The sequence below is a fragment of the Oryctolagus cuniculus genome, chromosome 13, assembly GCF_051225735.1.
Source record: "Oryctolagus cuniculus isolate XC-2025 breed Fujian yellow rabbit chromosome 13, ASM5122573v1, whole genome shotgun sequence".
NCBI lineage: Eukaryota > Metazoa > Chordata > Mammalia > Lagomorpha > Leporidae > Oryctolagus > Oryctolagus cuniculus.
In genome coordinates, this window is record NC_142879.1 from 100855557 (window position 1) to 100867800 (window position 12244).

The 12244-nt window shown below is 42.7% G+C and overlaps 1 protein-coding gene across 7 annotated transcripts in view; it reads right to left on the reverse strand.

Moving 5' to 3' along the window:
* The window catches only part of LOC100357083 (WW domain-containing adapter protein with coiled-coil), a 92822-nt gene that overhangs the window by 37748 nt on the left and 42830 nt on the right, over positions 1-12244 (reverse strand). The window lies entirely within an intron of this gene.

The window sequence follows — 12244 nt, forward strand, 5'->3', positions numbered from 1 at the left end:
ATACTTCCATCTCTTCAGTTTCTGCACCTCACTTTTTAATAGTCTAGTCAATTTTTCACTGAAACAGCATCAAGCTTTCAAAAAGGCTCACAAAGAAAAGTCTCAAAGTCCAATCTTGCAAAAATACTTTGGTTAATGATATAAAAAGGTTCCCTACAAAGCTTAATGTTAGTATTTCAATTTCACTCCACATACCTAGGGACCTTCAGCAACAATGCAACTGGTACTTGGAAAGAAAGGAAAGCTGGCAATGGTATGGAGGTTGGTTACACTTATAAACAAAACTGAAAGCAGCAGAGTAACTTAAATGGTCTAGTCATTTAGGAATTAGCAGTCAGAACCAGGTAAGACCAGAAATTAATATGAATTATTTCAATTAACAGGAAAAACTAAACAGTAAGAGGGAATGTATACTTAAGAGATTATGACTATAAAAGTTTCAGATTATCCAAGTGGAAATGGTCAACAGATCTATGTAAAACTAGGAATCCAAGAGAAAGTAGCACACAGTTGTGAATTTGGAAGTATTTTTCCATTAGACATCAATGGTATTAGACTGACTTTGGCATGCATACAATAAACATTCGTGGATGAAATAATAGGATAACAATGGTCAAGGTTTAAGACTGCAAGGGAGGGGCCGGCACCATGGCTCACTTGGTTAATCCTCCACCTGCGGCACCAGCATCCCATATGGGCACCAGGTTCTAGTCCCGGCTGCTTCTCTTCCAGTCCAGCTCTCTGCTGTGGCCTGGGAAGGCAGTGGAGGATGGCCCAAGTGCTTGGGCCCCTGCACCCGCATGGGAGACCAGGAAGAAGCGCCTGGCTCCTGGCTTTGGATCAGCGCAGCACCGGCCATAGCGGCCATTTGGGGAGTGAACCAATGGAAGACCTTTCTGTCTAACTCTGTCAAAAAAGACTGCAAGGGAAGCTATATGCAGACTCCAAGAACCAAAAGCCTACTGATGTCATTAACATGGTTACTAACAGGTAATGCAAATATTACAAAAAATAAAGTCCCCAAGAAGCTTGATGCTAGGAGATACCTGATGTTTCTTCTACTTATCTTGTTAGATCGTATTAATTTACTTTATAAAAAAGTAATACCTTTAATACAACAGGAAATAAGTAGATCCTTCAATAAATGCCAGTAAGAATGAACACGATCAAGAAGAAATCAGTTAAAGACTAGTGGCTCAGTGGTTAAGAAGTCGGTTGAAATGTAATCATCTCAGAGTCAAGTGCCTGGGTTTCAGTCCTAGCTGTTTGAGTCCAGCTTCCAGCTAATGCACAGAGTACAAGACTGGGTCCCTGGCACCTACATGAGGGACTGGAACTGGGTTCCCAGCTCTTTTGTGGCTCAGCTCCAGCAACCGCAAACATTTAGGGAAGTAAACCAGCAGGTGGCTGCCGCTTCTCTCATTGCCTCTAAAGTTAACTGATTTTTTGATAAGTACCATCAGTCAAAAATAAGTTCAGTGTGCAGGAAAGCTAACAGAGCAGACCTCACACTGCTACCTTACCAAGGCCGGCTTGTGTGGCGTGGCCTCAGCAGGCGTGGAATTTCAGAAGAGTTCTCAGATCTCTAACTGCTCGCTGTTCCTATGCTGGCTGAACACCTGATATCCAATTCTACATTTGGAATTGTGGTACATGTTAAGCAGAGTATACTTATTTAAGTGGCCAAATCCAAATCTTGGGCACTCACTCTAATGAGATTTTCTGGTATACAGCATTTCATAAGAGTTGTCATTATTTGAAGAATCAAGTCAGACAGTTGTTTCAGTCCAGCGGTGGGGGGGGCTGCACCCCGATTCTTCCACTTTGTCTCATCCCTTTTGTTTTGCACCCTCATTCGTAGCAGTTAAGTCACAGCCGTGACAGTGACTATATACACCACCTCAGACCGAGTGTTTGAGAATCACTAAACCTGGGGGTAGGCTTAAGACCCTCAAATGATAAGAAAAATAACCCAATTTTTAAAGAAAATCTTAGACCTATGATACAATTTCTACTTTTCAGGCATAAAAAGTATTTTACAGATTCACAGCTAAATTACAGATAAGAAAAAACTAGTAATATGACCACTAGAAGATGAATTTATGCACAACTCAAAGCAATGAGATAAATTTCAGTATGCTGACAATAAGAAAAAGCCAATTTTATTGAATGACATGAACCCCATTAAGTAGCTCAAATGGGGCCAGCACTGTGGCATAGCAGGTACAGCCACTTCCTGCAGCACGAGCATCCCACATGGACACCAGTTTGAGTCCTGGCTGCTCCATTTTTGATCCAACTCTCTACTATGGCCTGGGAAAGCACCAGAAGATGGCCCAAGTCCTCGGGCCCCTGCACCTGTGTGGGAAAGCCAGAAGAAGCTCCTGGCTACTCATGGGCCTAGCTCCGGCCACTGTGGCCATTCATGGAGTGAAACAGCAGATGGAAGACATACCCACCCACCCCCGCTTCCGCCTCTATTTGTAACTCTACCTTTCAAATGAATAAATGAATCTTTTAAAAAACAAAACTCAAAAACACAAGTGACAGGTTGATTATGCACATACAATATTATACACGAGGTCTACTGATTTCTCTTAAGGTTAAAATCTAGGAATTCACTCTATTTTAGTGGTTAGTCTTAATCAATGAAAACCTGGGGTTGGCACTGTGGTGCAGCGGGTCAAATGTAATTCAACTCAAAAAAAAAGATGAAGGTATTTTGGTAAAACTAGAATAAACTAACATTCTTATGAGAATCCAAATCTAGGCAGTTGTTTTATAGGAAGCATGGTGTAAGGTAGGCAGGCAGCAGATCTTCAGACTCCAGCCAGCAGGAAAGGCAGATAGTCCCCTGAATGACATGACAATACTAAGCTAAATGAAAAATCAGGCCAACTTTTTGAATTAAAATTACAACTTCTATTTGGCAAAACAATTTTTGAGGTACCACACCTGAACCTTTAGTAAAGGTTCTAAGTCAACCTACCAAATTGATGTGATTATACAAACGGAAGGGCAAAGTGATTATTCCCCCTGACCGTGAGGGCAGAGTAACGTGGCAGCAGTGACAATTTCCCAGAGCAGTACCTGGAGAAGTGCTACAACACAACACTCCTTTGAAACCTCCCATTTTTTCTTTGAATATCATGTGAATTTATTAGAATCCATGAAGGACTTGTTTTAGAAACAAAAGCAAAGGTTTCATATTCTTATTAAAATGCAGAATCTAAGTGATTTTTGGATAGTAGCAAAGAAAAACAGAACACAAAACTTGAATTCAGAATTTCAGTCCCAAATCCAAGGGCACAAAGGAAGACAAAATATACAAGCTGGTGAGAGCTATCTTTGATCCAAAAAAACAATGGAAGCAATGCTGTTTATACAGTCCTGTGCTGTTCTCTCTGTACACTACTAAGAAACTCACAGGGGTTTTATGTATCTTTTCCCTGCTTTGTGGTAATTAATATACAGAGCACAACAAATGACTTTGAGATTTCATTACTGTTTACAGCCCTTCCCTACACTCTTGAGGAACAGTAGTTTTTCTACTTACTACTTGTTGAATTCTTCATTTGGTGGAGGGGTTAAAAAAAAAAAAAAGATGTAGGTAGAAGGGAGGATAGGGTGAGAAGTATCATGCTCTTCAATTTGTATATGAAAAACTTGAAATTTGTTCACCTTGTATAAGGAAATCTAAAAAACTTTAGTACAGAAGTATGCAAAATACATTAATATTTTCACACTAATTTTGACAAAACAGTTCAGATAGATTTAAGTAGTATATATAATTAAAATTAATTCCAGGCAAACATTTGGTACAGTGGTGAAGACACCTGTTAGGACACTAGCATCCCATATCCAAGTGCCTGGTTCAAACCCCAGTTATTCCATTTCTGATCTAGTTTCCTGCTAACATGCATCCTGTGAGGTAGCAGATGTGGGAAAGAACGGACTGAGTTCCAGGTTCCTGGCTTCAGCCTGGCCCAGATCCAACTTCTGCAGGATATAGTGAATGAACCAGCAGATGGAAGAGATCTCCCTCTGTCTGCTTCTCAAATAGAACTAATTTAAAAAAAAAAAAGACATTAGTCCCTAGCAAATTTACAGTCACATTCCTGACTCCATGAGGACACTGCTCCAGATGGACAAGCCCACTGACACTGAGGGGAAAGAGCTAGAGATGCCTACATTTCCCAAAGAAGAGTCAGTCCCATGTCGGAAAAAAATTTCTAATTACCAGAATCTAGAACGTAATTCTGTTTAGCATAGTGGACTCAATTCTCCAGGGAAAATAACAGCAGAAATAGCAGCCGAAGATGGCCTAAGTGTCTGGGCCCTTACTACCCACATGGGAGGTTCAGATGAAGCTCCTGGCCACTCCTCTTCCAATCCAGCTCTCTGCTGTGGCCTGGGAAAACAGTGGAAGATGGCCCAAGTCCTTGGGCCCCTGCACCCGCATGGGACACCCAGAAGAAGCTCCTGGCTACTGGCTTTGGGTTGGTGCAGCTCCGGCCACTGGGGAGTGAACCAGCGGACGGAAGACCGCCCCCCTTTCAAATAAATAAATAAATCTTTTTTAAAAATTGTAAAATATAGCCATGCAAAATATTTTAGGTCCACCCAGGTTGAGAACCGTTTACTGTGAACACTATCTGATTATGCCTCTATCTTACTAAATAAAAACGTGAAGGCCACACAATCCAAGGTCATCTTCAATTGTCAAGTAAGATTCTCTGGCGTGGACACTTCGCCCAGTGATAAAGATGTCAGCTGCAACACAGCATTCCTGAGGTCAGGTCTCAGCTCTGCTCCTGACTCCAACTTCCTGCTTGAGTAGACCCTGGGAGGCAGCTGGTGAGAATCGAATGGCTGGGTTACTACACCCCATGTGAGACCAGCAATGAGTTACTGGCTCCCAGCTTTGGCCTAGGTCCAGCCCCAGCTGTGGTGGGCACTGGGCGAGTAAACCAATAGATTGGAGTCCTCTCTGGATGTCTGCCTCTCAAAAGTATAAAAGTTTGAAAATTTTTAATGATAGTCCTTAACTTGCAGGATTGCAAAGTCACAATAAAGTCTGAAATGCTGTACTTAACAGTGTTATTAACCTCTTCTGATCCCTGCCTTCTGGTTTGCATTAAGGGATTAGTTAATACTTCAGGATAAAATTCTAGCTCCTTCGTACAGTCTATCTCTTCCACTCTGCTTCCCTCTCTGCCTCTCTACTTCTCAACCACAGATCTCACTAGCATGTAAATGTCCCATCCTCAAAAAAGCCACTCTTGATCACCCAATTCAAAGCGAGCCCTACAGCACCCATTTTCCCTCAACAGCAATTTTTATGTATTGGAATTCAGACTACATGCCACATGGCTCCTTATTTTAAATTAGCTAAGTGGCTGGTCTCAGAGAAAAAAAGCATTCCTGAGAAAACAATGCGTTAGTATGGAAAGTAAATTCAGTTCTATGAACTTACCAAGTTACTGTAAGACCCTAAAAAGGGTGAATATGCAATGAAGCTGACAACCTACTCTTCTTTCCCAAGCAGATACCTCTAGAGTTCTGACAGCAGAGGTGGGCAATGTCACGCTGTATGAAGCCTGCAAAACCATCTGGTTTGGGTGCCAAGGCAACTACAGGCAGGACTCGAAGTTTAGTAAATGTAAAATGGACTAATTTTAAAACTGATGATTTTCAGTATGCTCTCAATGAGTTCATTGGTGAAGCGGTGTATCTGAAAGGAAAGTGAACCAAGCCCATGTGTGGATGGTGGTTTGAGAAAGCCATGGCCAAGACAGCTGTGGCAGGCTTTCCACGTTGGGGCTGAGTTTTTAAGAAGGGATGCGCTTGGAGGCCTTTCCCAAGAATGGACTTCCCTTGTGTTCACTGCTTGCTGGCCACAGCAGTTAACCACCATGGGGCATTCTGGGAAGAGGCCGAGGCGTTGACTAGTGCCCCCACCTGAGGGATGGCTCCTGTAGCATGAACACTGTGCAGATAGCTCCTGTGCCCAGCCCAGAGTCCTACGACATATCAGGATTTCTCAATGCCAAGTGCTACTGACCCCAGGTTCAATTATTCCGCTCCACCTGAGCAGGTCTCCGGCCTCTCATTGAAGGGCTCGTTCTGCAGGAACCAGAGTTACGTACAAGTGACCTAAACAAGAGGGTTTTCCACACGGGATTGGATTAAATTTCTTTCAACTTTATTCAGGTTGGAACTCATTTCTTTCTGGTGGATCACAGCTGCCCAGATGTTGTGACTGATTTTTATGCTTCTGTAGAGAAGTATTTTTCTTTCCTCTTTAGGATTTTTGCACCAAAAGAAAACATCAGAACTCTGTGTCCCCCTCGATTGTGGCCTAACCAGTGTTGACAGTTGAGTCCTTTGTGTCGTAGGTCCCAGCCCACATAACATTGTTATGCACATAACAGCACTGTGATCTAATGTACATAACACAGCATTGTGATCTAATTTAAATACTTTATTATTTATACTACTACACATAATATACATCAACACTTTTTGCTATATAACCTAAGTGATAACCCTCTTTTAGTTATCTGCCAAACTCTGGACTTTGGTTTCTTATTGCAGTTAACACAGTTACGCAGTTGTAATGGTGTCTTTCCCTCCCTCCCTTTGTGACGGGATGTGTAAATCAAAGTACATACATTGTGTGGTGTTCTTGTTTCTGGAGACTCCTGAGGATATACACACGGCATTTGGCATTCTGTAGAGATCCGCCCACCTTTGTGAATTCATCTCTTAAGCCCTCTTCCTCTGAGAGAGCACCAGCAATGGTGGTTAACTCCCATTCTCTTTCTCTCTCTCATGCTGGTTATTCTTGAATTAAGCACAGACTCATCAGCTCAGTTGCTTTATCATAAATAATGTGTGTGACCCTGCAATTCTTCCACAGTTCAAACAAGTGCTAGCTTCACTGACCAAAAATTATGGAAGAAAAACAATTTTTTAAAGCAGTCCATCTTTTAATGGCTGAAACTGATGTGTCCATGGTGCTCTTCTTGCTGTGGGATTTCTGAAATCACACCCATTTCTGACTTAGTGTGAGATGCTCACAAGTACCCTTCCTGTTATTCTGTTAGCACTGAAATCTATTTATTTGGAATCTATAGAACAGTGTGGTTCCACTGTATTTCATTTGCAAAAGCGGGGAACAGCCACCTCCACGTTTTGGTTTTTTTTTTTTTTTGGACAGGCAGAGTGGACAGTGAGAGAGAGACAGAGAGAAAGGTCCTCCTTTGCCGTTGGTTCACCCTCCAATTGGCTGCCACGGCCAGCGTGCTGCAGCCGGCGTACCGCGCTGATCCGATGGCAGGAGCCAGGTGCTTCTCCTGGTCTCCCATGGGGTGCAGGGCCCAAGCACTTGGGCCATCCTCCACTGCACTCCTGGGCCACAGCAGAGAGCTGGCCTGGAAGAGGGGCAACCGGGACAGAATCTGGTGCCCTGACCGCGACTAGAACCCGGTGTGCCGGCGCCGCAAGGCAGAGGATTAGCCTAGTGAGCCGCGGCGCCGGCCCATCTCCACCTTTTGAAAATAATTGATACTCCATATTGGATTCTCAAAGACTTCAATATGGCGAACCTATCAAACCTAGAAGCCCTATTCCATCCTCTCATGACTGTGGCCTGCGTTCCCCAGTTCCTTCCCCGTCTCGTTAGATGAACCTTAGCACCCTTTCAGTTATTTAAGCATTCAGCATTTCTGGAGTATGTGTCGTTGAGACCATCTGAGCTCATGGCTGATGCAGTAACCAGTTTCATGCTGCGTCATCACACTCACTACTTACACTGCCATGGTGAACATGTGGAGGAAAAATAGTCTGTGTGTCTGGGAAGCATATACACTTGTACATTTTTTTATACTCTGATTTCTCTAACATTTCTTGAGTTTTGTTTTTGTTTTACAGAAAAAAAAAGTGATAAAGCAATCAGAAGACCAAGAGGTTTACTGTCGATGCTTGGGGTCATCTGACCTTTCCTGGTCAATAGATCTATATGGCCAAATTAATTTACAGGAGTAACAATGTTTCAAAAGCCATTTTTTTTCTTTATGAAACTGCCAATATCATGCAAAGAAAGGGAGAACCATAAAGGAGAAAGAACGTGACATTCATTTGTTTTGTGTTAACCTAAAGAAGCAGTGTGGAGACAGACGCCATCAGCTGAACCTAGGGAATTGGTGGACTGCTTCAGAGGTATCCATACTTGTATCTTGCATTCTTCATGTGTAATCATATTGCCAAAGACAAACTATTTCATCATTTACTATAAATAACACTTTCCCCCAGACCTACCATAAAGTTTCTGTGATATATTCCAGTTGCAATAAAAATTACTGAGTTGCATGAATTGGGAAAAAAAACAACACTGACGATTTTGTATGGCCCACAAATGATGTTATTAATATTCAAATAGCCTTTGGCAGAAAAAAGCCCTGCATAGCACAGCAAACAAAGGAGAAACAGAGAGAGGCAAGAGCTGGTGTGCCTGTAGGTGTCTCCAAGGAAGTTTACCATTTGACTTTACAACAGAGCAAGGAGTAACAGATTTTCACTTTGAAGCCATATGGATTCCAAATTCAATTCAGACTTGCAACAAAGCATTAAGCAACTAACTATCAGAGTAACAGAGTATTTCCTTAATATGAAAGATTTAATTTCCCAAAGGCATGATTTTTACATAATTATCATTTTCCATCAGGCATACCTTTTAGTATCAAGGACAATATTCCAAGTTGATTTTTGTTACTATTATTTAATTTCAATATCATTTTATATGGTTCTCTAAAATAAGATCATACAGAAAATAGAGGGGTTTTCTTCCCCTTAAATTTGAAAAGTAGAGAGAGAGGGGACACACACACACACACACTCATTCACACTTCTTCATTTGCTGGTTTACTACTCAAATGCCTGCAACAGCCAGTGCTGGGCCAGGCTGAAGCCAGGAACTCAGAACTCATCTGGAAGGGACCCAAGTACTTGGGCCCTCCGGGGTATACCAGGAAGCTGGTATCAGAAGTGGAGCTGAGACTCAAATCCAGGCGCTCCAATACTTATGCAAGCAGGAGCCTCGTAATCTCTATGCCAAATGCCAGTGCCTGGGCCAACCTAATTCTAACCTTATGGGCTTTTTATTTACATGTATACATATAATACCAAAACAAAAATCACACTACCTTATATATGAATTTTCCTACTTAATATCCAAGAACACCTTCCTTTGTCAGTAAACAGTGCCTCTACATCATCTTTTTTTTTTTTTTTTTTTTTTTTTTGAACAGGCAGAGTCAGAGAGAGAAGAGAGAGAGAGAAAGGTCTTCCTTTTCTGTTGGTTCACCCCTGAAATGGCAGCTACGGCTGGCGCTGAGCCGATCTGAAGCCAGGAGCCACGTGCTTCCTCCTGGTCCTCCCATGTGGGTGCAGGGCCCAAGCATTTGGGCCATCCTCCATTGCCCCCCACCCCGGGCCACAGCAGAGAGCTGGACTGGAAGAGGAGCTACCAGGACAGAATCCGGCACCCCGACCGGGACTACAACCCTGGGTGCTAGTGCCGCAGGCAGAGGATTAACCAAGTGAGCCGCGGCGCAGGCCTACATCATCATTTTAACAATTCCACATGTATATATATGTCATAGTGTGCAATCAGAAGGAAATTTGTGCTGTCTACCATTTATCTGGGTGTTGCAATTCCCAACTCTTTACTTTTTTTTTATTTTTATTTTTTAACAGGCAGAGTTAGAGAGAGACAGACAGAGAGAAGGGTCTTCCTTTTTCCGTTGGTTCACCCCCCCCCCCAAGTGGCCTCTACGGCCGGCCAATCCGAAGCCAGGAGCCAGGTGCTTCCTCCTGGTCTCCCATGCAGGTGCAGGGCCCAAGCACCTGGACCATCCTCCACTGCACTCCCTGGCCACAGCAGAGAGCTGGAATGGAAGAGGAGCAACTGGGACAGAATCCAGTGCCTTGACTGGGACTAGAACCCAGCGTGCCAGCGCTGCAGGCGGAGGATTAGCCTAGTGAGCTGCAGCACCGGCCCCATAATTCTTTATATAAAACTAGCAAAATTTGATAGTAAGAATTACATAAAGTTATCTTAAGAGATTATTTCTAAATTGACTTTTAAAAGCCGTTAATTCACTCGCTGAAATGATGTTTGAGCATTTTAATAACGGATATTAATATTTTAACAACTGATACTGCAACTACATTAAAAGCAAACTCACAGAAAGCTGACAGCACAAATGCATCTTCTCTTTGCCCTCTATAGCATCTATCAAAACCAAGAACTGAAGAGGAAAAAAAAAAAAAAGTAACCAAATCCAACAAGGGAGAAGTCACGGCACTGACAAGGGTTTCAAGAAAAATTAAGATCCATACTAAGTACAGGAAAGTACTAAATTCCAATTCCTGTCAAATCTACATATTTTGAACACTTAACCCAGACCCAAGAGAGGAAAGATCACTTGCCCCATCAAATTGACTTTTTGGCCCACTAAGCTACAGAAACTTAAACCTTTGCCCGGACCCCTACACGTGATCCATGGAAAGAGAATTTAGAACATAGTCAAAGTTTAAAGAAAGGCTAACCTCTGCACTTTATCACTCTCTTTTCCAAGTACATGCTTTTCACACCTTTCTCCAGTGTCCGGGGGACAGACATTAGAATCATCGAAGGCTGGCCAGCGCCGTGGCTCAATAGGCTAATCCTCCGCCTGCGGCACCGGCACACCAGTTCTAGTCCTGGTCGGGGTGCCGGATTCTGTCCCAGTTGCTCCTCTTCCAGGCCAGCTCTCTGCTGTGGCCAGGGAGGAGTGGAGGATGGCCCAGGTGCTTGGGCCCTGCACCCCATGGGAGACCAGGAGAAGCACCTGGCTCCTGCCTTTGGATCAGCGTGATGCACCGGCTGCAGCGTGCAGGCTGCAGTGGCCATTGGAGGGTGAACCAACAGCAAAAGGAAGACCTTTCTCTCTGTCTCTCTCTCTCTCACTGTCCACTCTGCCTGTCAAAAAAAAAATCATTGAAGACAAAGTAGTCACGCCAGTCACCCAACTCTAAGTCTACCATACATGGTACCCGAGTGATTGACACTTAGACAAGCACCAGGAAGCTTCCCACACACAGCAGGCACACACCCAAGTGGGGGTATACAGCACAAAACAGGTGAACAAAGAATCTCAGGAACTCAAGAACTTTTTAAACAAATTCAGAGAACACAGACTGCATGAACTGAAACAAAAAGGTACGACAACACAAGAAGTGCGTGAGGGTGGCTAGAATAAGGGGAATTTAAAAGATGACATTAAATTAAAAATTACATTAAAAGTAATAAGACATGGGGGGTGGCACTATGGCAGAGTAGGTGAAGCCACTGCCTGCAGTGCTGACATCCCACATGGGCACCAGTTCGAGTCTCAGCTGTTCCTGGCTTCGGATAGGCCCAGCTCTGGCCACTGCCATCTGGGGAGTGAACCAGTAGATGGGAGACCTCTCTCTGCTTCTGTCTCTTTGAAACTCTGTCTTTCAAATAAATAAATATTTTTAAAAAAAGGTAATAAAACATTAACCACAAGGAACAGAAAACAGAAGTATCACAAAGCAAATAAGCAAAAAAGACAAAGAGGAAAGCTCTTGGATAGAAGATGCTACATATGAATGATGAGGCCAACATACACAAAACTAGACGTCCTGAAAGAAAAAGTAGAGAGGAATCTCAAGAGTATAATAAAGTAAAACTTTCCTGAAATACAAGATCTGAATCTACACACTGAAGGAAGCTCAGCATATACCAGGAAAGAGTAATATTAGGGTATATTCTATAATATAGGGTATATTCTTATACCCTAGTGAAGTTGCTGGATTTTATACAAAAATTCTAAAAACATCCAGGCAGACATTCTCAAATACAAAATAATTCAAAGATCAAAGCACTTATGACTTAAGAAAGAGGGAGCTAAATCACAAGAAATCCACAAACAAACAAATCTGCAGCTAGAGTAGTTGTGCTTTGAGCAGTGGCAGTATGCATATAATCTAGCCAAACTTGTTTGCTTAGTTATCTGGATCAACAGCCACTCTTGTAATCAAGTTCCCATTTTGACACCTGTTACTTTGTTTGATCTAAGCAACTGAAAGTATACAGTAAATGTTAACTAGACTCTTTACTCTTTAAGCTTTTCATTTATTTTATATAAGCAGTCAAAAGCACTCTCACCACCCC